Raw genomic sequence first — 9381 nt, 5'->3', positions numbered from 1 at the left:
TCCCCCCACTGTGCCCTTCACCTGGCCAATGCCTACTTATTTTCTCTGTCTCGACTTAAGTGTGCCTCTTCTAGGAAGTTTCCCTGACCTTCCCCATTCCTGCACTCCCCTCCAGACCACAGCAGGCCCCTCGTTCTGCATTTTCAAGCCCTCCCTTTCTCTCTCTCTGCAACTAGTTGTAATAAAATGATTATTGGTGCAGTTAATTTAGCATCTGATGAGAGAAATGGTTTTCAACCAGGGATGATTTTGGCCCCCACAGGACAACTGGCAATATCTGGAGACATTTTTCATTGTCACAACTGAGGAGGGAGTATACTACTGGCATTTAGTGGACAGAAGTCAGGGATGCTGCCAAGCAGCTTACCATGCACAGGACAGATCCCCATAACAAAAAATGATCCAACCTAACACATCACTGGTGTTCTCAACATGTCCATAGAGAAAACTTGTGCTGGAGTACAAGCCCAATGTAGTCAGGGACTATTTCTTCTTTGATTGTCACAATTTCACCAGTGCCTAGCAAACAGCAGACAATCCATGAATGCTTGTGGAGGGAAGGAGAGAAGAAGGAAGTGGGTCATAGAATGAACTGCTAGAATCCCATCGAGTGAGGCTGATGCATACAATGTCCCTGAGGTTGGGGAGAGTAGAGGACTGGGGAGACACATGTAAAGTGAGCTGAGACTGGGCAGACAGACCTCAGGAGCCTTGAACACTGGGTTAAAGAATGTTGCCTCTGGCCGAGCGTGGTGGCTCACGCCTGTAATCCCAGCACTTTGGGAGGCTGAGGTGGGCGAATCACAAGGTCAGGAGATCGAGACCATCCTGGCTAACATGGTGAAACCCCGTTTCTACTAAAAATACAAAAAATTAGCTGGACGTGGTGGTGGGCGCCTGTAGTCCCAGCTACTTGGGAGGCTGAGGGAGGAGAATAGCGTGAACCCAGGAGGCAGAGCTTACAGTGAGCCAAGATCATGCCACTGCACTCCAGCCGGAGCAACAGAGCAAGACTCTATCTCGAAAAAAAAAAAAATTGTCACCTCCATTCAATAAGCAATGGGGAGGCCATAGGAGTCTTTCTTTCCACTAATATTAACAAAATATTTTTGTGGCCAAAAATGATCTGATCAAATTGGCACCTCAGGAAGAGATCTGGGGACAGTGAGAAGTATGTCTTGGGAAAGGGGATTTGAATTGTTAGTGACAGAGGCAGGTCTTAAATCCACAAATATCCCTCCTTATTTTACTGGTGCACATGGGGTAACCCTGATTGCAAACAGCTGTCTGGAGAGCCGGCAGCACCCTTTTTCAGACTATGAGTAAATGGACAGGTCTCAAACTTTGAGGCCACAGGCATCTGCTTGGTGCCAGGCCAGCTGCTGTTACTGACTCACCTTGTGGCCTCATCAGTACTTCCTCTCTCCATCCCTCACCTTCCTCATCTGTAAAAGGGAGTACATTCTCTTCGCCATTTATAACACTGAGCACAGCTGTGTGCACACAAGGGCATCCATTAGGATAATTTCATAGAGAACAGTATAGGCCAGGGGTTTGTTAACTTTAGTGTCCTTTTACGAGGGGTTCTCAGTCCTGACTGCACATTTAAATCACCTGGGGAGCTTTCTAAACACACAGCCCCTCCAGGCCCCACCCCAGATTAATTAAATCAGAATCTTCCGGGGGTGTGGCCTGGGCATTTATTGATAAAGCTCCTCAGGTGATTTTAAGGTGTCAAGTTGTGACCACTGACCTAGAAGTTGCCTTTTTTTTTTTTTTTTGAGACAAAGCTGCCCTTTTAACAGCTGGTTCTGATGCAGGTGATCCCAAGACCTTACTGTCCTTGAGTCACTGTGGTCTCCCAACTTGTTCCCTCTTTTTGTATCAGGAAGGTGACTTCTCAATACCAGGATAGGGACAACACATTTCAGAATGTAGAGAGAATCCCTCTTTTGGGGAGTCACAGAACATATGATGAGTGTGAAAGGAAAAGTTAAAACGCAAGCTAAGCCACTAAGTGGAGAGGAGGTTTGTGTAATTCTATCAGCATTTGAAAAATGGGATTCAGGGAGGCATTTTGCACAATTGTGCTTCCCAAGGAAATTGATAGAGGGTGGTATGTTGCAAGATTCTTGTCAGAGGAAGAGGATCCAAGTACAAATGTTGCAACACTGTGCAGCCAAAGGAAGTGGAAGCAAAGGAAGTGGCTTCTTAGTCTATCAGATCAGGAACAAAGCTTAGAGATTATCTCGACCAATCTTCTCACTGGATAGAAGGGGAAACTAAGGTTCAGAGAAGGGAAGGCTCATGCCCAGGGGCAGCCAGGGAGTTACTGATGAGTTCAAATTGCAATCCAGGCTTCCTATCCACCACCTACCTGCTGCCCTTTCCTCTTCTCCCCCAGTCTCTATCCGCTCACTGTTTTACTCTGGGTCCCTAGCCCAGCCTCCACATCCCCACCCTCTGGACAGCACCCAAGGTCAAAGGATGAGCCTAAATCTGTGTGCCGGGATCTAACTCTGCCAGATGTCAGGGGCGAAAGCCAGCGGTGACAGTGGCAAGCTGGAGAGGAAGGAGCAGTGTCTGATGATGTGGCCTGACCTCAGAAAGGAAGCCTGGTTGGTCACCAGGGGGAATTTCCCCGGGTGAGGTCTCATGTCTATGCAAATATGACACTGCAATTAACCTGGACTCTGGGATGGCAGAGAGAAAAGAGGAGAGAGGACACTGGGAAAGACAGAATGGCAGGTAATAGGACCTGGACATCCCCAGGGTACCAGGCACTGTGCAAGGCTCCTCATGAAATTAATCTCCTTTTGCCTCTACAGTATCCTCCAATGCAGGAGAATTGAGAGTCTGAGGCCCAGTGAGAGGGTGTGTTGCCCAAGCAAAATCAGCACATTCCTACCCCAGTGGGAGACCAGGCCTTAGGGAGAAGTGATGATGGTGATGATAGATTTGGTGCTGCTGCTGCTGACAAAGGTGACGGTAATGAGGCTTGAGTCCGGGAGTCTAGCAAGGTTTCATTTTAGGTTTCCATCTCACTCACCAGGGGAGTTTTATCCTGGGAACAGCCAAAGGCAGCAGGAAGGTAGTGACCCTGACTCACCTTGGGCAAATCCCAGCACTCTGGTTTTTCATAGCCTTATGGGGGCAAGGGATGTGGTAGCTGTCACAGTTAACCCCTTCACCACCAGTTTCTAGAATGCTCCTGGAAAAGTGAACGGAATGGGATCCATGCTTTTGAAGGAGAATCAATCTTTCTCTGCTACCTCTTTAAATTTCACTCACTCTGTGCCTCACCATATCCACAAAGCCTTCCCTGGGGACTTCGCTCCTTTCCCAAGGCTTGATCTCCATTTACTGCCTGGTTCTCCAGGGAGCTAATCTTGTCTCCCAGAACAGGATGCCAAGTAGGATCAGAGTTCAAGTTAGGGCTGTTGGGCTCAAAGTCTGCCCTCCACACAGCCTGGTTGATTGTTCTCCTCCAATGGGCCTACACAACAACAGGCAGACTCCTGATTTCTGGAGGTGTGTGGGGCACACTAAGGCTGTGCACTAAGAAAAGTGTGAGTGTGCACATGCCTCAGTGTGTGTGAAGAACAAGTTAGGATATATACGCGAGGTGTTTCCCATGCGGACAGCAATACACACACACACACACACACACACACACACACACACACACACACACAATGTCTGTATTTTTGGATGTTATCAGCAAATTTAAAAAGTTATTTTCTCTATATGGTCAACAATGTGTGTCTCTGTATGTGTTACCAGCAGAATACCTTACATTCCTTTGTATTACCGGCAATGTGTTTCTCATTCTACTGTGTGCTCTGCGGGTATGGCTGGCAGTGACTGTAATTCTGTGTGTGACAAGCAGTATTTATGGGCCTTGAGTGGATAGCAGGCACATGGGAAAGTGGGGGAAAGAAATGTCAGTTCCCCACCCTCCCTGCTTTCCTTTCAGACCCTGCCAGGTCAAGGTCCATGGCCTTCAAGAGGGCCAGGGAGGGGTTCTGCATGCAGCTGGCAGCGCAATAGCCAGATGGTGGTAGTTGGGAGGAAGGGGCGGGGCCATCCCACAGAGGGAAATGCATGTTCTGGAAACTTTAACAGCTGGGCCTGTGTGTGTGGTGGGGGGACATTCCCAGATGGCTCTCGTTTAGGGTTTTGTCAGTCCTTACCTAGATGAGAGGAGGGCAGTGGGACAGCCTACATCAGGGACCTCTGTTCTCATGTCCTTCTCTGGGTTCTTAGGGAATGGAACCTGGTTTCACATCTGCTTCCTCCCCGCTCACTCCCCATAGCACTTTAGGGCCCTTTTCCCTGTTTTCTTGCTCCCCAGTGTCCCTCTCTTTTCTCCATCTCTGCTTCCTCTGTGCTGGCTTGTGTCCTCATCCTTCTCACACCTAGGGACCCCAGCTGCTGGTCCTGTCTCCTCCACACTGGTCCCTGGGGACATCTTTTCTAAAGGACATCTCTGATCATATACTCTTCCTCCCTAGCATATTCAGGGGCTAGCCAGTGCCTGGAGGATAAAGTCCACACTCCAGCCTGGACTCAGTGACCTTCCCAGAGGGCGTCCTCGCACAGCTGGTGATGGGCTCGCACACTCCCATGCACCTCTCCTTTCCCAGCTCAGCACCTTTGCTTCAGCCGTTTCCTCTGCCTGGACCCCACCTCCCTCCTTCAGTAGTTTCTAATGTGAGAGCTTCTCTAACCATCTGTTGAGGGGCTCTCAAATGTCCCCTTCTCCAAGGAGCCTTTGTTAGTCCTCCCTGTGGTTAACTCATTGCCTGTGCACTCAGTGTCCCTTGCTTGGTTGAGATTTTTCTTTTTTTTTAAGACAGTTTTGCTCTTGTCGCCCAGGCCGCAGTGGTGTAAGCTTGGCTCACTGTAATCACCGCTTCCCGGGTTCAAGCGATTCTCCTGCCTCAGCATCTCAAGTAGCTGGGATTACAGGTGCCTGCCACCACACTCAGCAAAATTTTTTTGTGTTTTTAGTAGAGACGGGGTTTCACCATGTTGGCCAGGCTGGTCTGGAACTCTTGACCTCAGGTGATCCACCCGCCTCAGCCTCCCAAAGTGCTGGGATTACAGGCGTAGCCACTGAGCCTGGTCTGGTTGAGATTTTTCTAATAATCTTTCCCCACTTAGCTCTCCATGTAGCAGGCATAGTGTAGAGCATCAGACTCCCCACTCTGACCCTGACTACTCTTCTCTAAAATAGAATCCTGCCTACTATTGATAATAAAGAGCTGATATACTTACTGAGTCCTTCGTATGTTCTAGACAGTGTGCTCAGAAATAAATGTGTATTGCCAGTACAGACAGGTCAAGTTACTTATTTACTTCTATTAATAGCGGTGGATGGGATTTGAACCCAGGCCTGCCTACTTCCAGACTTAACCACTGAGCAGAGGGCTCAGTTATGTAACTACAATTTCCCACTTGCCTCATACCAACGCTAAAGTGGGGAAATCTGTAGGAAACCCAAGTTCTGGTGGGGAATGAGGAGGCATGTTAGAGCGCTGGTTTACCGTTTCTGGGTTCCAAATTTCAGGTTGAGCAACCCGACAACACTTCTCCCTCCCATGCTCAGCTCAGTCTGGCTTCCTCATCAATAGGTAAAGGAGGAAGTGTCAGCAGAGAGAGCAGAGCCTGGAATCAGCACAGCTGCATTCCAGCCTCAGATCTGGCCCTTACTACCACCATGGTCACAGTCCTGTCTCTGGCCTCAGTTACCAAACCTGTGAAATGAGAGGGTTGGTTGGCACCATCTCTAAGACCATTTCCAGCAGGCCAATCCCCGATGCACTGCCTATGTCTTCAGGCAATTTGTTTCACTGCTTGGAGCCCAAGTTTCCTCAATGGTAAAATGAGGTGATCACCCCTTTACTACAGCAAAGGAAGTAATGGCCATGGGAGCAAAGTTTCTCAAGCGGGATTATTCTGGTGGCGACTTATTGCTTGCAGCTGTGCTGGGGCACCATGAATATAGGGTTTGTTTTTTTTTTTTTTTTTTTTTTTTGAGACACGGTGTCCCTTGGTAGTCCAGGCTGGAGTGCAGTGTCACGATCATGGCTCACTGCAACCTCGGCGTCCTGGGCTCAAGCGATCCTCCCACCTCAGCCTCTCGAGACTGCAGGCATGCACCTCTACTTCCAACATTTCTTTTTTTCCTATTTTTTTTTTTTTTTTTTGTAGAGACGGGGTTTTGCTACACACAGGCTGGTCTTGAACTGGGTTCAAGCGATCTGCCCACTTTGGCCTTCCAAAGTGCTGCAGTTACAGGCATGAGCCACTGCACCTGGCTATAGGGAAATTTTAAACGGCCAGTGGTTCCACACCACCGCCACGGGCAGGAGGCTGAGCGGCAATTCCCAAATAACTGCTCGCTGCTCAGGTTAAAAGGGCACCCCCCTCCCAATGGGCAACTTCCTTCGGATGTTTCCTAGTGGCCCCAAAGACCATGATCGGCCTATCCCAGTCCAGAGCTTGGGAACAGTTTGCCCTAAAGGGAAAATGCAAGGCTCAAGGCAGGCTGGGGAGCAGTGAGGCGCTAGGGAGTATTGAAGCCCACCTCCATGGGTGACGACACAAGGAGAAAACACAGGCTGCTTCTAAAAGCACCGGCCCTGGCCGGGATGGCAGTGCCAGTTCTGTCTGCTGCTATCTTGCTACGTACCCCGGGCCGGTTGCTTCCTCTCTGGAAGTGACGGTTGTTTCATCGGCAAGTTAGAGAGGGAGGTGAGAATTTCTGAGGGCCCCTTCCACCCTTAGAACATCACAGCCATCCTCCCTTTCTCCCACTTTGAGACAGCAATGGTTTGGGCTTCTGCTTTCTCTTTCCTTTTAGTTTTAAATTAGCCCCCATCACTTCTCCCGATTAAACTTTGGCCACAGAAGCACTCTCCAGTGTCATTTTGGAGAGAGCTGAGCAGGAGGGACACTCAGCGGAAGCTCCTTAAGCACCAGAACACATTGGTTTGTATCTTTTGCACCTAGCACGTGACAGGGAACAGAGGAGTCACTCATTAAGTGTAAACTGCATGCATGCACAAATGGGGTGCTCCGGTTCAGAGCAGTGGCTTCTCTCCTCCTCTGCTACAACTCTCCGAGAAAAAAATGTGGTTTGTTCAGCAGGCACCTGGCTCTTAGTAGGACTGTTGCAAAAGGTTCCCAACGGGCACCCTGCCTTCCTACATTTGTCCTGAGAGCATAGCTAGACGCACACCTTCCCCACTCAAGAACTCCAAAGGCTTCCCCTAGGTTATCAGAGAAAATCCTGACATTTAAAGTCCTCCTTAATTGGAGACACACTGTCACTTCTCATCTTGTCTATCTCACCTCGCAAACTCTTAGGGGTTTCCTTCCTGCTACCGACTGGTCCCAGAACACAACTACCTTAACTGAAAATTATGTGGAAAATGCATGTTGAGGTATTAGGGCGGCATCTGATACACAGCGAGTGCCCGATTTTAGCTGTCCTCAGTCCTGCTTTCTAGGCCTCCTCTTCCGTGTTCCCCTCAGCCCCATGGGCTCTCCTCACTTCTATTCCCTGATTCCACTCTTCTTTCCTTTCTGTCCCAAGCCCATTTCCCTCAGTATATATTTTAAGGCACTTTTCTTTCTGGGTTCAAATGTCTTTGTGATCTGCAGCTGACTGATTTCATGAAATCAAAGCCATAAAGCATCATGGCCTCCACCTTTCAGCCCCTACAACTGAGCCTGGTTCAGGGCAGGTAGTGACACTGACTCCGAGCCAGGCAGGCACCCTGCCAAGCACCTCCAAGTGGTACCTCCTTTTACTCCCACGAGGCTACAGCACAGGTGGAATTGGAATGAGGAACCCTGTTTTACAGAGAAGGAAACTGACGCTGCTGTGCTCACCGTCAGTTCGTTCCAAAGGTCTTAATCCAAAACTCTGAACCATTTTGTTAATTTATCTTTCAGTAACAGTTCAATGAAGTTAGACAAATATCCCAAAAAGCTCTTAGCTGGCCCTCAAGGCACTTGAGTTCATAGCCCAGAAGAAAGGAAGTGAAGACACGGTAAGGTAAGTTTTCTTTGTTTCAGACTCATTATGTCAGAGATTAAGAAAGAGCTCTTCAAAATCGTTGGATCCAACCCCCAACTATAAAGATGGAGTAACTGCGGCCCAGTGAGGGCAATGGCTGGTCTGAGGTCACAAGTGAGGGAGGGACAAGACCAGATTCTCTCACCTGCCTGTTGCTGTCTTCACAGCTATGAAAACAAACACACGTTGGCCGGGCGCGGTGGCTCAAGCCTGTAATCCCAGCACTCTGGGAGGCCGAGACGGGTGGATCACGAGGTCAGGAGATCGAGACCATCCTGGCTAACATGGTGAAACCCCGTCTCTACTAAAAAATACAAAAAACTAGCCAGGCGAGGTGGTGGGCGCCTGTAGTCCCAGCTACTCGGCAGGCTGAGGCAGGAGAATGGCGTGAACCCAGGAGATGGAGCTTGCAGTGAGCTGAGATCGCGCCGCTGCACTCCAGCCTGGGCGACAGAGGGAGACTGTCTCCAAAAAAAAAAAAAAAGAAAAGAAAACAAACACACGCGCCGGGCACAGTGGCTCACGCCTGTAATCCCAGCACTTTGGGAGGCTGAGGCAGGCAGATCACCTGAGGTCGGGAGTTTGAGACCAGCCTGACCAACATGGAGAAACTCCATCTCTATTAAAAATACAAAATTAGCCAGGCGTGGTAGCGCATGTCTGTAATCCCAGCTACTTGGGGGGCTAAGGCAGGAGAACTGCTTGAAGCCGGGAGGCGGAGGTTGCAGTGAGCCAAATTCGCGCCATTGCACTCCAGCCTGGGCAACAAGAGCGAAACTCTGTCTCAAAAAAAAAAAAAAAAAAAAAAGAAAAGAAACACACACTAACCTTCAATAAACTAGTCTGGTCAGCCAGGGTAGGGAATTGCGCCTTTTGGACAGCAGCCAGCCCCATGCCATGGTCATTGGACAATCTGAGACCGAAGCCACAGACCGGAAGTAGGGCTGGGGGCAGGAAGGCAGAGGAACTGCAGTTGCGCCTACTTGCTGATCAGTGACCTGCATGAAGGAAACTTTCCATGCATCTCTCCAGATCAAGATCGCATCGGGTGCCCTTGCACAGTTCAAAACAGGAAGTTTGGGCTTGGTTGAAATGGATGAAGAGCATACAGAAATGTCCAGGCAGCGAGAGGGGATGAGGGGGACCTGAGGCCCAGAGCACAGCTGGGCCAGCCTTCCCAGGCTTGCTGCAAACTCAGATTCTCCTGTGCGCTTCCCGGGAAACACCTTGCAAGAACTGAAAGACATGACTCGCTCCTGGACAGACTTTACAACCTCAAGCTCTGATGAGGA

This window comes from Macaca nemestrina, chromosome 6 (assembly GCF_043159975.1).
Source record: "Macaca nemestrina isolate mMacNem1 chromosome 6, mMacNem.hap1, whole genome shotgun sequence".
Lineage (NCBI taxonomy): Eukaryota > Metazoa > Chordata > Mammalia > Primates > Cercopithecidae > Macaca > Macaca nemestrina.
Note: the sequence above shows the minus strand (reverse complement) of the source record.